Source organism: Rattus norvegicus, chromosome 5, assembly GCF_021556685.1.
Source record: "Rattus norvegicus strain SHRSP/BbbUtx chromosome 5, alternate assembly SHRSP_T2T, whole genome shotgun sequence".
NCBI classification, from domain to species: Eukaryota; Metazoa; Chordata; class Mammalia; order Rodentia; family Muridae; genus Rattus; species Rattus norvegicus.
Window position 1 is genome coordinate 96,318,881 of NC_141538.1, and position 22,133 is coordinate 96,341,013.

Here is a 22,133-nt window from a genome sequence, read left to right on the forward strand (position 1 = left end):
TGTTTTAAATAGTTCACTGAAGTGAAATTCTTGCTGCTACCTAGAAGTGTTTCTTTGGCCATAAGCACACCTTCTAATATAGAAAATTGCCCAAATATATACATATATGATATGAGGAGAAATCCAATGGAGTCACTGGATAATGGGAAAGATCATACTATGCTGGCAAGCAAAACCTCCAAGTGTCAAGAATGAATTACATCTTATTGAGTGAGTCACTGACAAATGGGGACCATAGTCCTCTCCCAAAACATTAGAGGCTATTACCAAGCCTATTACTCTCCTTATTCTCATGGTAAGGGTCCACTGCTGAAGACAGCTTACTTTTCAACATTATCATCATCATCATCATCACCATCACCATCACCATCACCATCATCTTCTCCATCATCTATTTAGAAGTTAAGTTGATAACCAGGTTGTTCATGGTGCTGGAAGGTACTTTGCCTGTCATTAGAGGAGGAAAAAAAATAAATATCACCCAGCCACCCACCCATCAGCTGGAAACCCTGCTTACCCTTGTACAAGATAAGAAACCCCGTCTGCCATCCTGCCCCCTACTGGCAGGCAGTAGGAAAACTCTGAACAAACGACTCCAGAAGCCTAGTTCTGCATTTTTTGGCAGTCAATGAACCCCACATTTCTAACATGGCCAGCCTGCCCAAGTGCCCCCAGGGGACTTAGCTTTTGACCATACTTGTGCACAGTTCTGGCCCCTAGCTGACATGCTCTCTGGCTAAGGTCTATAAAACCTCCCCGTCTTAGCCTGGGTGCAAGACTTCTCAGTCCCATTCATTGCGACTGATGAACTTGCCTGGGATCAGACCATAAGAAACCTACATTTCTCTGCTTTTAATCTGGTCTGATCTGGCCTACATTTGCCTCAAGGAGGGAAAAACAAACAAAACAACAACAACAAACACTAATATTTTGGCCTCAAGATTCTACAAACAAGACAGAGTTTCTTAGTGAAACAATGACTTCACTGTCTTGTAGAAGCCCCGGTGAAGAGGTTTGGCCACAAGGAAAGAGATTCTTCCGCAAACTTCGAGAAAGGTCAGCAATTCTGTGAAGGGGCACATTGATGGGGAGAATGCTGATTTGAATGAGAAAATATTTGATCTCCCTTTCTTTACTTACTGTATTAAGTTTGGTTCTAGCACAAAAGTTTCCAAGTGCGCATGAGCGCGCACGCGCGCGCGCGCACGTGTGTCTCTGTGTGTGTGTGTGTGTATGTGTGTGTGTGTGTGTGTGTGTGTGTGTGTGTGTAAGCATGCATTTAAAGATATGTTTATTTTTATTCTTTGTATATTATTGTTTGCCTGCATTTATGTATATGTACCACCTGAAGGAGGACGTAGGCCCCTTTGGAACTGCAGTTACAAAAGATTGTGACCTGCCTTGTAGGTGCTGGGAACTGAACCTGATTTCTTTGCAAGAGTAGAAATTGCTCTGAATGCCTCTTTAGCCTGGTCCCCCAAACGATTTTTTTTACAGGAGGATGAATAGTACTGCATTTCTGCTAGTCTCATGCTACTAAGGTAGCCAGACAGATATTAGCAGGCTTGGAAGTCATTGTGGATGGAGCCCTGCTTCATCTATACTTTAACTCTGTCTGCTGTTCCCCTGGTAATGCTAGAAAAACAACTTAGGATTTGAAATACCACAGGAAATGAAAAAGGTGTCTGAGCTTCTTTGAGACCAAAGGGAAATCTACGTTCTTCTTATATGAAGGAAGAATTGAGTTCTGCCCCTGGCCCTGGGTAGAGTCAACAAATCATGATCATCTTAAAGTGTGGAATGTAACATGCTATTCTTCCTTAAGAGGTAATTCAGATGGACCTAAAGGTCACCTGGATACTAGCCCCCTCCCCCCAGGAAATCTGATTTATCCAAAGACTTGCTAATGGGATGAGAAGGAGGACTATCTCCTTAATGAGATAAAGTACCCGTTCCCCAGAAAACGCCCTTGCAGGGCAGTTACTTCTGGATCTTCACTGTTAATCTTGTCTACTTTTTCATGTTGCAGCTCAGAAACAGTACCTTCCCTGTTCCCTTCTTTCGCTCTCTTTTTCTGAAGGCAGTTAAAGGCCTAAAGATGCGGTACTCCAACCCTGGGCTCTTTCACTGTTTTTTTCTGATGTTCTACCCTTTCTGTAGGTGCTTGCTGGTCTCCATGTCCAACTTTAAAAGACTTTTTCTCTTCTCATGTCTTCCTCTTTCAAGTGGCAACTGCGATTCTCAACTTTTCTGCTGTACTGTTTTCCTGTCAATAAAATCCTCCTTAAATTTCCTTCTGAGTTTGTTTTAAAATTCTTGTATCATTTCTAGAACCCACAACAGGGAGCCCCATTCCATGCCACAGTAAAATCCTAGTCAAAAGCAAAGAAAATAATGTGATGAACACATTTGGAAGACTGTAAAATGGCATGTAAACAAGAGGCATGGGGTCCATAGTCAGGGAGAGGCTGGGCATTACTGGTAGAAGTGGTGTTCATCATCATTGCCTGTGTTGTTGCCCATGAGTCCATCTTTGTTTTACCTCCTGCACTAGATTTCCTCTTCAGGAATTTGTTTTTTAGTCTATTGTCAATTTACATGTATGATTTTAGTCCTTTAGCCTGGTTTATACTACCTTTTTTTTATGTTATCTTTTATATGAAGACAGTTGCCTCTTGGTCACTTGGGCATTTCTTTGAAAATGATCATACGAGAGCCTCAGAAGTCTCCTTTCCTTCAAAGCAAAGAAGGAGGATAAGGACAACTACCTACAGGTGGTAAAAGAAAATCCAAGGGACAGACTGACCCTTTCACGGGTAGCCTGGCTGCTCTGTGGTCCTCTCCATTCCTCTGTTCTTATTTTGCACGTTTATTTATAGAGTGAAAATGACACTTTAGATTCTCTATTGTACAAGGTTTGAACTGAATAAAAATCGATGTGTTAAGAAAACGATTCATTTTAACATACAGAATTTCTTCAAAACTTAAATGAAAGACAAAAATGGGGTGATAGTTAAATCACCAATGTCAGTTACTTTTAACAAATTAAACTTCAATATATAAGATGGGGATGATAAAATCTTGGTGGATTCATTTCAAATTCCAAGAAATGAGGTAAGTCCCTCATCTCATGACACATATTACTGATTTCTATTGCAGTGTGGTGACACAGAATACAGAGACATGTCCACTGGAGAAGTGAAGCATTTGCAAAAGGGAAAACTGGATTCTGGATATTTACTTTTGAAGAAGGCACATTAAAAAATGAGGACAATTTTTATGCTCCAAACAATTCTATGAGAAAACCAGATATGAGCTGGGACCCAGGTCAAAAAGGACACCGTGTAAAACAGTACATCAGTAAAAATGACTATGAAAATTCATTGTTTTGTGCTATTGGCCTCAGTGACCTGTATGCTAAATGTTTCCCTCACAATTGTTTGTGCTGTGCCATTTTATCTTCCTCTCTTTAGGAAGTTACAGAGCTGCTGCAGGGCTGGGTAAGATACTATCTGCTAAGCAGAGTTCCTGGAGTCCTCTGATGTACATTAAGTAGGCATTGCCCGGGACCACCAGGATTACCATCTTGGACCTTTGCCTCAGCGAAGCTTCCATCAGCTCATAGCATTTCACGACTGACAGTGGCCTGCCCTCTCTATAAAAAGGCAGCAGAAAATAATGGACTCTGTGCTTCGGTAATTTACAAATTGCCCGTGTTCCCAAACATCAATTCCCGCTATCACTCAATTCAAGCTAAAGGCCTGGGCTTCCAAAGTTCTGTGCTGTTCTTCAAATAAACACATCCCCATCCCGAGTGTAGATAAACAGCCACTACAGGTAATATCCAGTTGTGGCTTCAAGGATTTAGATCAGAAATTGGCTATGAAAAAAATGCTTGCAATCTGGATCATTTTTCGTTTTACTTTCCTGGTGCTGCATGTGGTGGCTGATCCATGGCTGACTCAGTTGTGGGCAGGGTGCTCAGGGTGGGTTTTCAGGAGACAGCCTGTGTTTAGACTGGAAGAGACACTTGGGACCCACAAAAGTGAGCCCTTCTCCTTTCACTCCCGTTTGCGATGTGTCACAGTGGGTACTGCTAATTCCCACCAGATGCTAGTGTGTATATGTTTTCCAGTCCTTGTGGGTGAGCTTGGCAGTCAACACAGAGACTTAGACACTGAATGGGAGGCATTTGTCATGTTGAAGTCAGACATCTAAGAGCAGCAAGCATTTATGATGTGTTTAGAATAAGAGGAAGTAAAGCCTTTTATAAACATGAATTTTTATGAAAAATTCAAATTATTTCAAATATGCCTGATCTTATCTTTCTTTTAGAGTATTTTCCCCTTAAATCTTGTCTAAGGCTCTCTCTCTCTCTCTCTCTCTCTCTCTCTCTCTCTCTCTCTCTCTCTCTTTCTCCATAGATCATTATTTAGCCCTCTCTGGGCTGGAACTCATGTATACCAGGCTGGCCTTGAACTCACAGAGACCTTTCTGCTTATTAAAGCAGAAAGCCAGCCAAAGTCAGCTGCTGCATACAACTCTTTGCAATAGTAGCTTTTATTTTAAAAGGCGACCTGAGTCATTGCCTAAGTTCACGAGCACAAGATAAATAGTAATTGACACTATTGATATCAGTAGGTTTTATCAAATTAAAAGAAGTGATCTGGGAAAAGAAAATGAGGTAAAAGAAAAAAAATCATGTAAAGAGAAAATTACAAATGGAGAAGGAACACGAACCAGAAGCAAAGACAACAGTGAGGCAGAGATATTTGTGGTCACCCTTGCCTCACCAATTTCTTCTAGCTCTGTGAATATCCCAGAGTGTCCACTGGGACAGGGATCCACATAACCCAGACTTCTGCTCTATAGATCTGGGAAAGGATTCAGAAGAAAGAAAAGGCAGTTGACAACGAATTGCCTTTACTCAATGATGACATTGAAAAGAACACTACTCATAATTCTTATCAGCAGTGTAAAAATGACACTGCATGAAGGGCTGTTCATCCACACATTAGTACTTACATGTAGTGACCCACAATAGTCTCCCACAGACCTTGAACAAGTAGAGAATGCTCCCTGACTGTGCACATACATACAGTTCATACATCATACATACATATACATAGATACAAACACCACGCATAGAGTATATGCACATCCCACACACAAACTATACACACATACCACATATCACATAATCCACAAACATGCAAAGCACATACACACCACACATACCATACAGCCACACATATTTATCCTCCCATATATACCATAATACACCAGATGCACACAATTACACAGACACACACACACACACACACACAAAGACACACACAAAGACAAACACACACACACATGCACACAAAGACAGACACAGACACACAGACAAACACAGACACACACAAAGACACACACAAAGACAAAGACACACACACTCACACACACACATGCACACAAAGACAGACACAGACACACACACACACACACACACACACACACACACCATATACCTGTTTCTTATCCACACCATTACTATAGTTATTTAAGTGATTATACTACATTTAACCTCCTTTAACGTCCATCTGAAAGTCTAGGAGAATGTTTGTGACCCTGCCATAAATTAGAAAACTGCTGATATTGGGAATGTGGGTGGCAGAGTAAGAGCAACACTGGGAAGGTTGTTAAGAAAGCTTCTTCTGAACCAGGCATTCTGAGGCAGAATTGGTGTCTCCAGAAAGGCATGCAAGGATTGCACACATTTTAAGGTTTAAGAAGCATTGTTGTAGATTACATGCCTTCCGAAGCAAGAAAAGCAAGGCTGGTAAGTCTTGGTTGCTTAGAAATCAAGTGAGTCTTCAAATCATTCTGTTAGTTTGCCTTGTAAATTTCCATGGGGCGACAAAAGTGTTACTTTGATAGAGTAAATAGGAGAGGTTTAAATCCTCTTATTCCTAGAATGCACTTCTGTTCTTCATTTTAAATACAGGGTTTATTATAGAACCTGACACTTGTTATTTTAGCTAGACTAGATGACCAACAAGTCCTTGCAATCTTCCCATTTCGTGCTACTGCTCAGGAGTGGTGTTTTGGCTTTTACATGAGGGCCAGAGATCTGAATTTATATCCTTAGCCCTATGCAACAAAGACTTTACGAACTAAACCATTCTGCCAGACCCTGTTTGCTTTTTGAGAGAAGGTCACACAGAGTCTAGGCTGACTGGAACTTTCTAGGTAGACAAGGCTGACATGTATCTTCTGTTTCCAAGGATGTTCGAATACATGTACACAAGGATGCATGCACACATGCATGGATATATATATAAATAAAAATAAATTTGTTATAAATGAACATTATTTTCAAAAGAAAGGTTTATTGTGATCACGTTACTAAATGAATAAATGTGCTCACAGGGAAATTCCCATATTTGATTGCAAATTTACAATATACATTTTCATAAGACTAAGATAAATTTTCTCAGACACATAAACACACATACTTTTCCCAGCTAAAGTGATCATGTTTGGACATTTTTTGGAAGGCATATATACTAAAATTGGCTGAAATGGTGAAGTTTAAACTTGGCAAGATTAAAAGAAAATAAGGCCAGAGACTTTTCCAGACTTAACTGACAACATCAATTAGAATCATGCATAGACAAAAAGAAAAGAAAAAGAAAGAAGGAAAGGAAGGAAGGAACCTTGTCATCTTTTCAGGTCATTTGATTAGTTGACCCAAATTCCAGATGAAGAATGACTTCAAGCAATGTGTAACTCCACCTAATTCAAAGATCACAACCTGGCATGACACAAACAAAACAAAACCATTTGCAAAGTAAAGTTGCAATTTTCTTTGTTCCTGTGTTCATGGGGATGAGTAAACCTGGACTCCCACGGCTCTTTCTGGTTTCCCTCTGAAGCTCTCTTCTTTTTGTTTTCATTATAAGTTTCAAGCTTACTCCATTTTTTTTCAACATGCAACAAGGACAAGAGTGGACCATTAGCTTGCCTCAGAAAATGGAGAATAAGCTCACCCTTCTTGGGCTCGCCCAGGAAAATATTTATTTTGACAGAGAAAACTGCACAGCCCAACAGATTTATCCACAATGATCCACAAGGAAACATCCATTGTTACTACTCTCCACTAAGTATTATAAAGTACAAATAGAAGTCTAAGTCAGTTTCATTTGGAGTAATCAAACTTTAAGTTTTAGAGTTTAGTTTTAAATATACATATATCTAAATAGAATATAATATTTATATTAATATATATTTATATATTAATATATAACTTTAAGTATATATATTAGTCATATTTAGTTTTCATATATGTGAATAAATCTTGTCGGTCATGTAGAAACACATGGAATATATTTCCTAAATGCAACAAATGCAGTTTGAACGTGAATTAAACACTTCAAAGACCCATGTGAGTTTCACATTTTCCTGACTAGCTGGTGGTTTTCCTAATTTGAAGTGTTCTTAAAACAAACATTTCTTTTCCTTAAAATCATGACTTATAGAACTTTAAAACTTGAGAGACTAATGCCCAATGGGCTTTCTTATTTTAGAACCTTAATTACATTATGTCACCAATTAATTCTTTTATACTTTATTTTTAAACAAATTAAAAATAGCCTGTACTTTGGGCAATATATTAATTATAAAACTAAATTATTAACTACAACCTAATTAAGTAACAATTATTAAATAATTTTATTAAGTTATTATTAGGTAATTATTAAATTATACTATAATCTCTTAGCATTTAACTTTGGAAGTTGCTTTGTCTTGATATAACTCAATTTCTTAATCCTCTTGATTGGAAAAAATGAAGAAATAAAGTGAATTTCTGACATAACAAAATACAAATAAATGATTAACAACTGACCAAAATTTCATTCGCATTATAGTTATTATATCACAGCTAAATGTATTATTTTTAATATTTTATAATGAAGACTTCATCTTAACATTATATGGCTATACATCTTAAAAGCAAGTGAGACTACAAATCTACTAGGATAATAAATATTTCCCAACAACTATAAAAAGCAAAAAGTATGAAAAGCAAAACAAGTAGATAAATAAATAAATAAAACAGTGGAAAAGTCATCACTTGCGCAATGTGTTTAACTTCATGTAAAAACTATAAGAGACTATGACATTAACTCCTGGACGAAAATAATGACTGTACTCAATACCATATAACAACTACAAGTCCCAAGGTTCAAAATAGTTATTCAATCACACTTCATATTTTTTTGGGTATAGTTACTATATACTGCTTCATATATAATACATAATTACGAATATTTTAAAAGTATCATACATCAGGCGCTGGTGGCACATGCCTCTAATCCCAGAGGAAGATGAACCTCTAAAATTAAAGCCAGCCTGGTCTACAGAGTGAGTTCTACAGAGGGATGTACAAGAAAATCCATTCTAGAAAAAAAACAAACCAAAAAAACCAAAAATCATACAATTTGAAACAAATGTAAGAGGCTGGAGAGTTGGTTACCAGGTTAAGAGCACTAACTGCTCTTCAGTTCCCAGCTACCACATGGTGGCTCACAGCCACATGCCATGAACTCTGACTCCCTCTTCTGGTGTGTCCTAAACAACAACAGTGTACTTCCATAAAATAAACAAAATAAAATAAACCAAAGTTTATAACTTTCCCTTAGAAAAAGAAAACTTTAAAAAACATACCTAGGTCCAAACTGACCCAGGAACAAGAAAACCTGAAATTAACTTACTTAAAGCAAATAATCTGAGGTGGTAATAAAAATGTTCCCCCAGAGCAGCCCATTGTCAGACTGAATCACCAGTGAATTCTAGCATGCCATGTATAATTACACCGACTCTTAGAGGAAGTGAAAACAACCTCTACTCATTCTAGAATGGTCCTGGGGAAGTGCCTGCTGAACTACTAAAAGGTTTCAAAAGTCAATATCAACCAAAAGTCAGCCACATAACAATGGATGCTTTAGCTAACAGGCAAAAAGTCATGCAGGCATACAGGCTTGGTTTATTCCAGATTCCCTGACTTAATAATAAAACTGACCAGGAAATCCAGAATAGCTCTATAGTCATCACATTATCTACAAATCTAACATCTATTCCACCACTGTCTTTTAAAACTGATCCTGTCCAACTTGTTCTGCATATTCTTATTGCGGCATGGTTAACCCACCAGGGGCTATATCCTTAAAGAAAACGATCTCTCCCTTTCCTAGCAGCTATCCATTGACAATGGCCCCGGAGCTGAGGGTGGGACTTGGTGCTCAGCACCATGCTACAATTTTTGTCTATCTTGATGTTGAGCAGGTCTTGGGCATGTTATCCTACTCATTGTGATTTCATATGTGCAACTGCCTTGCTGTGTCTAGAAAACACTATTTCCTTGCAATCATCTATGACATCTTGCTTGCAGGACTTTCTGCTCTCTCTTATTCGTGATTGCTAAGTTTGAGGAGGCTGGAGTATACAATATGCACTCCATGTAAGGCTGAGCTTCCCACACTTACTCTCTGAACCTTGACTAGTTGCAGATCTCTGTGCTAACTACCACCTACCTTTTCTGTAAAGGCTTCTTTGATGGTGATTGAGAGATTTACAAATCTATAGGTAACCATGAATGAGAGAGTCAGTTTAATACTATACTGATTTAGGTGAAGAACAGTAAAGACCTCATGACCTGTCCATCTACAAGTTCTTGGTCCTAATAATCAATATGGATGTCAACTTATGGAATGGAACCTAAATCCAATCAGAAAGCAGTTGGTTACCCCCATGACATTCCTGCCACTATTGCACCAGTGAGATTATATTGCAGGCCCAGTCATTAACATAGTCCACAGACTTCACAAGGTGGGTAAAACTGATGATTATTTTCTCCTCTGGTGGCATGCCAAGCACATTCTAGCCCTGTGAAAGCTAATCGATACAGATGAAGCTTCTAGTTTAATTTTTCTGTGTTGTAAGATCAAGTACGTGGTATCTTCAGCAATGGGTTTTACTGTGAAATTATAGAGGATGATAAGAACTGTAGCAACAGCCTGTATAAATTAATGGTCTAAGGGATGTGACTGGCCACAAACTCCAAAGGAAGTGACCTACTCTTGGTACTAGGCTTTTCATTTGTTAGCTTGTAGTATCTAGGAAAGGTGCGTCATTACAGATTGATTTCATCGAACACACACACACACACACACACACACACATGCATAAATATTTACATATTTTAGGAAGCTTATATAGTAGTTGGTTTCATATGACTCTTCTGACATATCTGCATTGTTATCCCACATATTCCTTTCTCTAGCATGCCCACCTATCACCATTATATTTTTCCTATCCTATTATTCCTTTTTAACCTCTCTTTTATCACCATCTACTACCTCTCATTCCTTGTCTTCCTAGGGGGAACAAGGGAACAAGTACAAGGGGTTCTTACTAGTGTTTGACGTATATAAGTATTCCCTGTGAACAAAATTAGAAATTATTATATAACTCAAGGTGCCAGAGGTTCATAGAAGTAAAATAATAGGCCCAGAAAGTTTCAGATGTGGATAAGAATGATGGAGTGGAAAAGCAAATGAAAACAAAATGAAAGGTGAATGTGATTGACAGAGATTAAGAGTGTGTTAAAAATCCAGAGCATGATGGCTAGTTTTTGTTTCCTTAACACAACCTAGAGTCACGTGAGAAACATGGAACAGCATCATTTTACTAGAAGGTAGGCAAGGCTATGGTAGCATTTTCTTTGTGTGTGAAGGCCATAGTAGCTTGCTGTGCTCCCACGTGAGCAGTGCCATCCCTTTGGCAGGTGGTCCTAGGATGAAGGTAAAATCAGGCGGATCACGCCATGGCAAGAAAACCAGTAAGCATAGTTCTGTCATGATCTCTACTTCAGTTGGTGCCTCCAGATTCCTGCCTTAATTTCCTCCCCTGATTTCCCTTCATAATGGACTATTACTTGTAAGTATAACATAAATTAAACTCTTTTCTCCCCAAGTTACTTTTGGTGACGATGTTTATGATATTAATAAATAGCATTAACTAGGAGATCATATAGAAACTTACTAATTTATAAGCTGACCAGAATTTTAATTTTTCAAATGATTTTGAATAAGTGGAAATATAGAAAACATTAAGTTTTTAAATGAAAAGCTCAGTGCCGGGTGTAGGATACTTCTCTAAGAGTTCTTTTTTCAAACCCCAACTCTGTTGCTGTCACTAAGAGGTGTTTGCTGACAGGAACCTGGTGTGGCTGTTCTTGGGAGGTTCTGCCAGCACCTGACCAATGCAGATGCTTGCAGTCAACCATCAGACTGATCTTGAGGACCCCAGTGGGAGTGGACAGGGATTACAACCCCATTGGAGGAAGAAAGCCCGCTGGGCAGACCACCCAGTACTCCCAAGGACTAGACCACCAACCAAGCGGTGCACAGATAGGGATCTATGGCTCCAGATACTTATGTAGCAGAGGATGGCCTTGTCTGACATCAATGGTGGGGGTTGGGGGGGCAGGTTTAATGCTCTAGTATAGGGGGATACTGGAACTGTGGAGTAAGAGGGAGTGGGTGGGTGGGTGGGTAGGGAAGCATCCTCATAGAGGCAAAGGGGAGGCAGGAGAGGGAAGATGGGATGGTGTGTGTGTGTGTGTGTGTGTGTGTGTGTGTGTGTGTGTGTGTTGGGGGTGGATAACTAGGAAGGAGGATATCATTTGAGATGTAAACTTCAAATAAAACAACAGCAGCAGCAACAACAACAATAGCAAAAGAGTTTGTGGCAACAGAGGCCTCATGGTGGTTGTAAAATAATACAAACTTGGGATGGAGACATGACTCAGAAATTAAAAGCACAGATGAGGTTTAGTCCCCTGCACTCACATGGTGTCTTGCAACCATCTGATTCTAGTTCCAGGGCATTTAACACCTCTTTGGCCCCTTAAGACAATAGACATGTCCATACATATATGCATTCATACATACATGCATACATACATACATATATACATGCATACATATATACATATGCATACACACACATAAAACATTTACACAAATAAAAATAAATCTAAAAGTTTTTGTACAAAACATGGCCAATACAAGGTATGATTATTGCTTTCAGTTATTTCTGGAACTATGTTGTAAGATCCTATATCTGAAGATATTATATACTTTGAATATGGAAAACAGAAAAATGAAGGTGAAATGTTTTGGTAGCTTCTTTCCTTCTGGCTAGAACACCAACCTTCTACTGACAATATTGGCATTACTGTTTGGCGGGAGGTAAACAAGTACTTTTTGGCTGGATTTGGGGCCTGCTTTGTGGGAGGGAACTGATGCCTGTTACTATAAACCCAGTGAAAATCCTATGGCTGAGTGGTCACAAGTCATTGCTAAACACATACACACATATGCATGGGGGTGAGGGGGGGGGGAGAGAGAGAGAGAGAGAGAGAGAGAGAGAGAGAGAGAGAGAGAGAGAGAGACCATCACATGTTCTCTCTCGTGTTTGAATCTTACCAGATAAACTATGTGTAATTTATGAGTGGTGATGACTGTGGGCACAGGCTATTAGCCTAGCAAGGAGACCAGAGGAAAAAGATGAGGGGAATAGGTCTTGAGGAGGTATGGGAAGAGAACAGGACATAGGTGACATGAAAGTTGACTATGAGAAGGAAGGGGACCAGGTGAACAAGCAAAGGTTTGGGGAGTTGATGGGAGAGGAGAACAAAGAAAAGACATTTGTTTGAAAATGTCATAATGAAAGCTAGTATTGTGGATTCTTATAAAAGGAAAACGCCCCAACACTTTATGGAGCTATGGAAATAGTTCCATATAGTTCAGCTACTGAAGAGCTTGCCTTGTAGGAATGATTACTGGAGATTGATATCCGGGACACATATATCTGGGCACCATGGTGCTCCCTTGTGTCCTCAGTGCTGAAGAGGCAGAGGCAGGGGGATCTCTGCGGCTCACTGGCCAGCCAGCCTAGCTTACGAGCACACACATAAAGATATAGTTTATGTGCACGATGTGCTTACTGTTTAATGCAGGTAGTATAACTTTATCATGTTATGGTTGTAAGTAGTTGGCAAAAAGACAGAAGAAAATATGTATTCCATGTATGTTTGTGAGGTTAAAGCTTCTGTATTCTTCCCTGTGTTTTGAATCATTTCTATTAGAATTCACTTTCATAAGATACATTACTGAAGATATCCCTCTGGTAAATTCTCACAAATGCATTTTCCAACAGCAATTTGTTTACATAAAACCTCAAAAATCAAGCAAAGTGTATTATTTACACATGAGAGGTTCTATTCTGAGTCTGCATACATCTGGCACAGCTCATATTTTTACTTAATTTAAATGGATAAGTGTTGGAACGAGTGCCTTCCATTTAATTGCTCTACACTGGTAAGCTTCTGCCCCAAATTTAAAAGTATGTTTACAGGAATGCGATCCCTATTATGGCAAACTTCTCCATTCCATTCCCTATCATTTCCCTGCCATTTCTATGTCTTCTCATGAAGAATACAAAGAATGTTTATATTCATTACTGTCAAGGTCCTTCACAGTTGATCGCCCTTTCATTGGTGGCCAGTGAAAAGGAACACTGTAAGACAGTAAGGCACAATGGTTATGGCTGGCTTTAGAGCTAGGCAGACAGATGTAAGTTGAGTCCTTACCCTGTTCATGCCCTTACCCTATTCATTTGGCAGACATTCATTAAATACTCACTTTGTGGTAGCATTGAGCTAGGTTCTGAAAAAGCAGTGGTGGATAAAACAATATATAGTACTTCAATTCTCAGAAACAGTTTTAGTTTAGCAAAGAGTTCAGCTATGAATTGTGTAATCAGATTAGTGAATTCGGATCAGAGCTAAAAGTCACAGCTCTGGAGCACAGAAGCATAGCAACAAAGTGGCGAAGACTGAACACCAGACGTGAATTTTTTTTCAAGTGCTGGGACTTTCTCAGCCTGTGCAAGTGCCCACCATCGAGCTATATCCACAGTCTTGAGCCCTGGGATGGATAATTTCTAAAAACATTTCTTATTCACATGGCAAGCCTGTCTAAAATAATATAGATGTAATAAGTATTAACAATTACAATAATAGCTATGCTTTAAAGGTATTAATAAAGTTATTTTCATGAATTAAATTGAATTATAAAAATATATAAACACACTTATGAATTAAATTTATTCTTTTTTTTTTGGTTCTTTTTTTCAGAGCTGGGGACCGAACCCAGGGCCTGGCGCTTCCTAGGCAAGTGCTCTACCACTGAGCTAAATCCCCAGCCCCTTAAATTTATTCTTAACAAACAAAAACTATAATTCACTGTTTGTGTTATTTGAACATTTAAAAGAAAGACCAAGCATCAGGACAGATTGCGAGACTGCAGCGGTTCAAGCAGTTCCTTTCACTCACAGTCCTTGTGCATACATTGCTACCTTGGCGTAGACCCTTAATTTAGAAATGTGGTGTTCTGGACCTGAGACAGCCTGCATCTGAGACATGCAGCCCTATGGGTTACATTCAGGAATCTGTTTACTTGAGTGTTTTATGACCAGGAAAGGGTATAGGTGACAAGGAGGTATGAGAACCAGAGCAGTGTCTGAAAAATTCCCTCCAGTTGGCAACAGAGAGCAGAACACACAGAAACCGCAGACTGTACTTCACTTGCTTTTGTAAACCTGGGACTGACTGAGAACTGAATGGAGACAATGTGACTCATGACTAAGGTATTTACAGGATGGACAGTCAATTGTGACTAGTAATATTAGAATCAATAGGGTACATAGTTTTTGTGTTTGTAGTTCAAAGTGTGTGTGTGTGTGTGTGTGTGTGTGTGTGTGTGTGTGTGTGTGTGTGTAAACTCCTCATTTATTATGAGGAGTTGGGTCATGTGATTCTGGAGACCTATGGCATACAAGAAATATGGCCAGTATTCTGGACACCCAATGACACAGATTCACCTTAAATGGTCACAACCTTGAAACCATGAAAAAACTGACATCTCAGCTCAAGGCAGTCAAGAATAGGGCCACTCTCAGCTACAGGAGGGCAGTTTTTCTATGTCTTCACCAGACTGAATGAGAACTCTAGTTATGGAGCACAACTTGTTTGCCTTAGTCGTTTTAAACATTAATACCATGACCTCTGAGACACATGTAGAATGTGGTTTGACAACACACATGAGACTCCTGTGGTGGAGTCAAGTTGACCCACATAATTAGTCATCATAGTAGATATTATCTTAAGAAAAATGAAGTGTTTAGAATAATCCGAATTGTTCTAGTTGGGACAGTTTAATGACTTGGTGGTTCATTAACTCAGATGATGAATCCTAGAAAAGTAGTGGGTCGAAGGTCAAAATTTCTACTGTGATCATTGTGAGTTTGAGGTGACTCCATGATACTAATGAGTTTATGAGCGCAAACTGTCTGGGACTCAAAGGAGAAGTTCAGTTTAGAAAGAATAATGCGAGAGTCAACAGTTTGCAGATGCTGGTGGAAGAACCCAGTGCAGTAAGAGAGGATGAGAAGTACCAGAGAGAGGAAAGACTCCCACAGTCAGAACTTGGTAATTACGATATTTAATTTTTAGATCAGAATGGTGGCCTGGAAGTCTGGACTGGAGTTGCAAATGGATGCTGAGTACAAGAATACTGAGACCTAGGGTGAAGGTTGGAGAGCTTAAACTGAGGGCTGCTGATCCCTAGAATGTGCAGGCAGGAGAAGCAAAGGGCTCAACAATGAACTCGAGACTGGGAGGAGATAAATTCCAGAGAAGTTTGGCTATGAAAGACAGAAGAGAAGTAAGGTCACTGATTACAGAGTTGTTGTTGATAAGGTTTTCAACATATTTTCCCTACTAAGCCCAGTGAAAACGGCTACCTAGTATAATCAAAACAGCAAAACATTTTACCTATCTTTCAGCAAATATATACAGAATGAACACATCTTACAGCCTGACATAATCCTTCTGGAAAGACATTCTTCTTAACTTTTTAAATTTGGAAGAAAAGACTATAAAATGCAATCTATTAAATATAACCACTTACAGTAAACAATTATATATGAGACATAGCACATGATTAAACCTTTCTTGTAGGATTCCCCATAGTATTAAATCTCTAAAGCAAACTTGTTCACGGGATTCAGGGAAGCTCTGAATGTCATTATATCCTTTTCCTGAGGCCTCATGTGATAAATGAGTTTTTCCTTCTCTGCACATGGCATGTACTGTTTCATTGTATAGGCAAAGGGGACTATGTAACTGATACTATTTCCCATAGCAGGGGAGCACAGAACAGAGCAGTGCATGACTTTAACCCTGGGCAGACAAAGCTGAGGGAGTCATTTTGTCTTTCTCATGCTTTTCATTATTTTCTCAGTCAATCAGGAAGTGTCCTCTGCTCCCCATCTTCTTGGGTTGGGCTCTAAATTAGGCACGAACATAAAAAAGTTGTAGCCGTCTATCGTAATCAGGACCACACACCTATAACCCCACAGCACTGCTTTTTCCCAAAACCCATTTTAAGGCAACGTTTGGCAAACAGCTTGACACCCTCAAGGGTATTTCTGGAGTCATCTGGTATGAAGCCAGGGAAGAAAGACAGGTTCACTTTACAGGGTGATACTGAGGCACTGAGCATACATCCCTTCTCCCCTACCACTCAGGCAGAACTGTTAAGGAAGCCATTCCTTTGGAAGAAGGGAGGTGTGTTTTTAATGAGCAAGAGACATTAAAGGGAATTTGGGGCCTCTCGTATCACCAGCATCACAGCAAGCTTTCAATTAAGGGGACATCTGTTGGGAATGCAGGGGAATCTCTATCCAAAAGTCAGTTGCTAATCACATTCACCTGGCCAAGCACCAGGCCGTCCCAGCGCTGGGGCTGGTTGCTATCTCCTCCATGCTCAATCACACTGTGTTAAGGGGCCACCTGGGCAATGTGTTAGCTCATACCTGCTGACCCACCTAGTCTAACAAAATGCACAGAAATCAGCCTTCTAAATAGACAGAAGGCAGCTTCTCCTGCCTAGAAAGGGAAACAAAACAGTGAGCAAGGAAAAGCCCAAGACCGGAAATACACAAGATGCTGTCAGGAACCCGGCATTACTCTGTGACGATTGGTTTTACTGTCCTTTTGATTGTAGAGGTAAGGGATTCTTACATTTTGGGGAGGAGTAGCCTTTCTATTTTCAGAATTATAGCATCTAAATAGAATCTGGGGAGTAGACAGAGACGTTAAAAACACGTGTGGCTCTTCCAGAGGACCTGGATTGAGTTGCCAGCAATCAATGTGACCCCTAAAAACTGCTCTTTATCTCTAGTTCCAGAGGATCTGATGCCCATTTCTGATGTCTGTGAGTACTGCATACACATGGGGCAGAGGGATACATTCGGGGCAAAACTGTAATGTGATAAACAACAGTCTGATCTGGAGAGGGTTACATGAAAGAGCATTGCATACACACGTGCAGATGTGTGCAGATGTGTCCATGGCAAACAGGTACGTGCATCTGGATGATTATTCTAGAGACCTCTTATGCTAGAGACCTCTCTCCTAAACATAAAAAGTACAAGATACAAAAATAAAGGTGATGATTTCGTGTCATTTACTTTATATTTTCTAATCCCATCTAACCTTTGTTCCTTTTTCCAGCTCCAGTTAGAGTTGTCTATGCAGTTCCAGACTTTTACTTTTAATCAAGTTTTCATCCTGGATACCTTCTGTTTTGGAGGACCATGTAGGATTAAAAAGTCTCTGTCACATAGAAATACCTTCCTCCCTCTCTCCCCTTACCCCTGCACTGACATACACAACACATCTTAGGTTTAGCAGTAACTTTTATAATCATTGATGTAGATATTAAAATCATGTTGTAATGATAATATTTTCCTTAAATATTAAGAAATCAATGTACTTGAAATGAAAGCAATGGAAGTAACTGACTTAGTCACAAACTTATAGTTTAATCAAAATGATTAATAACCAAACACAGGCCTCCCTCTCAGCACTTATAAGGAATTGATACATTGTAATAAGAATGAACACTAACATATGCTCTAGCAGAGACTGTAATTCCCAAAAGCTACCTCTATTTTCTGATGGAGATAATCAGTAAGTAGATCTCCAAGGCATGTATTAATCACTGTCAATTGTGACTAAATAAAGGTTCTGATTGGCTGCTCAGAAATGCTCAGTTGCTAAAGAAACTAGAAAACCTTGGGAAAATATCTATTTTTCCATCTCAGAAATACCTACTAGATGAGATCACAAATAGCTTTAAGTGAAAGGAAATAAATCTAAAGAAATAAATGCATAGATTTTCTGAGACTTGGTTAATGAGAGCTAATAATTAATTTATGTTGGCAGAGGAAAGTGAAGGAAAGGAGCTAATGTGTGCTTTACAATTTTTACATCCAATGATCAACCGTCGCTAGTACATAGCAGCTTGTACCGTACACAGTTCATGTGATCAGCCATCTCTAGTACATAGTAGCGTGTACCATAGTCCCTATGTACATTTAAGCTCACATATTCATGTTAATGCTGATGTAAATGCTAGTGTTGCCCTCAAGAATTCCACAATACCAACATTATATCTGGAATCCAGGCTAAGCTATTATCAGCTGATAATTTAAATTTAATATTTGCTTTAGTGTTTGCAACCACAGCTGTAGTTACTATATAACAGTACTAATATATATTTATATATATATATATATATATATATATATATATATATAGCTAGTTACTATATGGCAGTACTAATAACTTTCTACATTTAGATGTACAGGCATGAAGTTTTATATTCTCTAACAACTATGTCTTGACAGAACGAGTAGCTCAATGTTTTGTTTAGTAGCAAAAGAACTGGAAGCTTTGAACGAAAAAATAAACTAAGAAATGTTGCTTGTAATATTCAAATAATGCCACCAACACTATGTCATTCTTCCTATCCTTGTCTTTTTTGCCCTCTTAAGAAAAAGCAGTAGATTTGCTTTCCCTGAAGTTGCCCAGGCAACTTGTCCGTGCGTGTTTTGATGCTCTTTCTTTGGCTTTAATAAGAGAGAGAGGTCAAACAAACAATCATTTGTTCCAGGTCACTTTGGACTTGAGCAGAGCACTTCTGTGCTATCTATGCTTGAGTTGAGGCAATAGCTAGTCCTTACACCAGGGACACTGATGACCAATCCCTTTTACCTAGCTGGGGAACTTCTATCTGGGCTAACTGAATCTGAGGTTGGGGTTGCTGACTTGGGTTTTTGTATCTCTTAACATCTAATATAATAAAGCTATTATCACCTTGAGAGGACATTATTTCATGGATTACCAGATCAGTTCCAGGAAGTTTATATAACTAGTCCAGTGTGAACTGGAGGAGACAGGATCAAGGTGTGAATTCAAACTGGTCAATGAAGAAGAAGTGATACTTAGAGCAACGATGGGAACCTCAGAATAATAATGATGTGCTTAGAATAACAATAGGAGGCTTGGGACATGCATAGGATGCTTAGAGCAGGCAAAGCTGGTCCAATACCCAGGAAGAAACAAGACTACTTTTCTTTTACCTGAGAAGATTCAGAAAGAGAAAAAGAGCAAAGAGTAGTGTCTGCCTGACATGGTCAGTCCTAAATGAGGAATATTTTAACTTCTGTCTTTATATTAAACATATATGCACACACCATGTAGGACAAACTATAACATTTTTGCTCAGATCATTTATTTTAAATTAAAGTAAGAATAGAAATGTCATCTGGGGGTGGGGATAGAGAGTTTAACAACAGTTAAAATGACATTTTATGTGTTAGATCATGTTCATTTAAGGTCACTTTTGTACACATGCATAAGGACTCATCCAGAGGCCTAATAAAAAGAGAAGAGTGGTGTTTCCTTATCTTTTATTTTAGAAACAGCTCATAGTAACTTAAAAGGTAACAGTGGTAAGTATCTTGAAATAATAATAGAGTGCTTGCTTCAGCAGCACATATTCTAAAATTGGGATGATACAGAGATTAACACGGCCCCTGAAGAAGGATGACAGGCAAATTCGAGAAGCCTTCCATATTTTTGAAGAAAATAGTCTCAGGAAGTAGAGGGAGAGAGGGATCTGGGTGGGAGAGAGGGCAGAGAGGGAAAGAGGGATCTGTTCACATACTGGAGGAGATGGGGATAAGTACAGAGGGTCAGGTATTTGAAAGGACGTGTGTAGCAGTGGGGAGGGGAAACTGGGGGCAGCCACTAGAAACTTCCAGATGCCAGTGACCCAAGAGGTCCCCAGAACCGAACAGGGAGGACATTAGTCAAAATACCCAAAGGGGAGACAGAGTCTGTAGAGACCATATCCAGTGGATAGGCACTGCTCCAGGTGAGGAATGGGGCTACCCACCCACCTCAAAAATATTAATCCTGAATTCCTCCTGTAAAAGGAAATGCAGGGACAAAGAGTGGAGAAGAAACTCAGGGAAGGGTCATCCAGAGATTGCACCAGCTAGGGATCCATCCCATCTGCAGCCACCAAACCCAGACACTATTGCTAATGCCAAGAAGAATTTGCTGACAGGAGCCTCGTATAGCTGTCCTCTGAGAGGTTCTGTCAGAGCCTGACCAATACAGATGCAGATGTCAAACATCAGACTGAACACTAAACCCCCAGTGGAGAAGTTAGGGCAAGGACTGAAAGAGCTGAAGGGTTTTGTAACTCCACAGGAAGAACAATATTAATTAGACTCCCCAAACCTCCTGGGGACTAAACCACCAACAAAAGAGTACACATGGGGATACCCATGGCTTGAGCTGGATATGTAGCTGAGGATGCCTTATCTGACATCACTGGGAGGGTAGCTCCTTGGTCTTGTGAAGGCTCGATGACTCAGGGTAGCTGAATGCTTGGGCACTGAGGCAGGAGTGGGTGGGTGGATGGGTGGGAGAGCACCCTCATAGAGGCAGGGGGGAGGGCGAGGGTATAGGGAGTTTGTGAAGGGAACGTGAGATGGTGGATAACATTTGAAATGTAAATAAATGAAATAATCAATAAAAAGTGTGGAAAAAGAGAAATAATAGTAGAATATAGGCACCCTTGCCAGATGCTGTGGAAGCCTTCGGTTCTGTTCATTAGAAACATGGGATTGGGGCATAAGAAATACCAGGGCACATGCTTTGTAGATGGATGGAGGTCACTTCTGCGCTGGGGTTACTGTGAAATTGTATAGTGTTGTACATGTGATTGCCAAGTCCTATGATTTTTCCCAAAGCACTATAAAAATGGGAAGATGCAGTCTATGTGAATGTTTTAATTAAAAAACCCTTTAAACTGTGTTACACCGTTTACACAGCTGAAGAGACTGAGCTGTGTGCAAACCATTATCATTTACAAAAAGAAGACAGCCATTTTCTAAATTTGGAGCAGTGAAATATTTTAATTTTGCTATTATGTCTACTATTTGTCTTCATAAGGCACAGTCCCAGGGGCCTCAGCCACTATTAAATCCAGCATTCCACATCACGCCTATGATTCAGTACCTCTGAGAGTGGAGTTCTTTAAGTAAGTCTGCCATCCTGGTGTCATTGGCAAGCTCTCAACTAAGCAACAAGCCTACTGCTTCCAAAGGCGAAATATTGTGCTTGGGTTTTCTATACTTTCTCTTAGCCCCTCAATTCAATTAACTATTTATTGCACTTTAATCATTGCTCAGCTTGCTGCTTACTGCAAAGGAAGGTTAAAAACACAAACACAAACAAGCAAACTAAACAAAAACCTTCATTCTTAGTGGGATAGAAGGAGGGAGCATTTGCTGTAAATTTCCTGCGTGTCTAGTTCACTGGTGGGTATTTGTAGCACACTGTGGAGGAACTTAAGGAATCAGAATTCACTCTGCAAGCAGATATAGGTCTTGTACCAATTAGGAAATAAAACTATAATTGAATTTTCAGAAATTACCAGTCCCTCTCTCTTGAAGAGTTTTATCACCTCACCCCTATAGCTGAGGACATCAGGATTTCTGGTCACTAGGAAACTCAACCATTTCCCAACTCCATGTACATAAGAAACCATGTTTGGATGAAAAGACAGTTCCTGTTTGTACCTTTTCTCCTAATGTTC

General features: G+C 39.5%; 1 protein-coding gene and 1 non-coding gene across 2 annotated transcripts in view; one reads left to right on the plus strand and one right to left on the minus strand.

The window, feature by feature from the left end:
* The window catches only part of Ptprd (protein tyrosine phosphatase, receptor type, D), a 2,326,896-nt gene that overhangs the window by 540,387 nt on the left and 1,764,376 nt on the right, over nt 1-22,133 (minus strand).
* On the plus strand, nt 20,000-20,103 carry LOC120103209 (U6 spliceosomal RNA). The gene has a single exon (XR_015621485.1). It is a non-coding gene; the product is annotated as a U6 spliceosomal RNA (small nuclear RNA).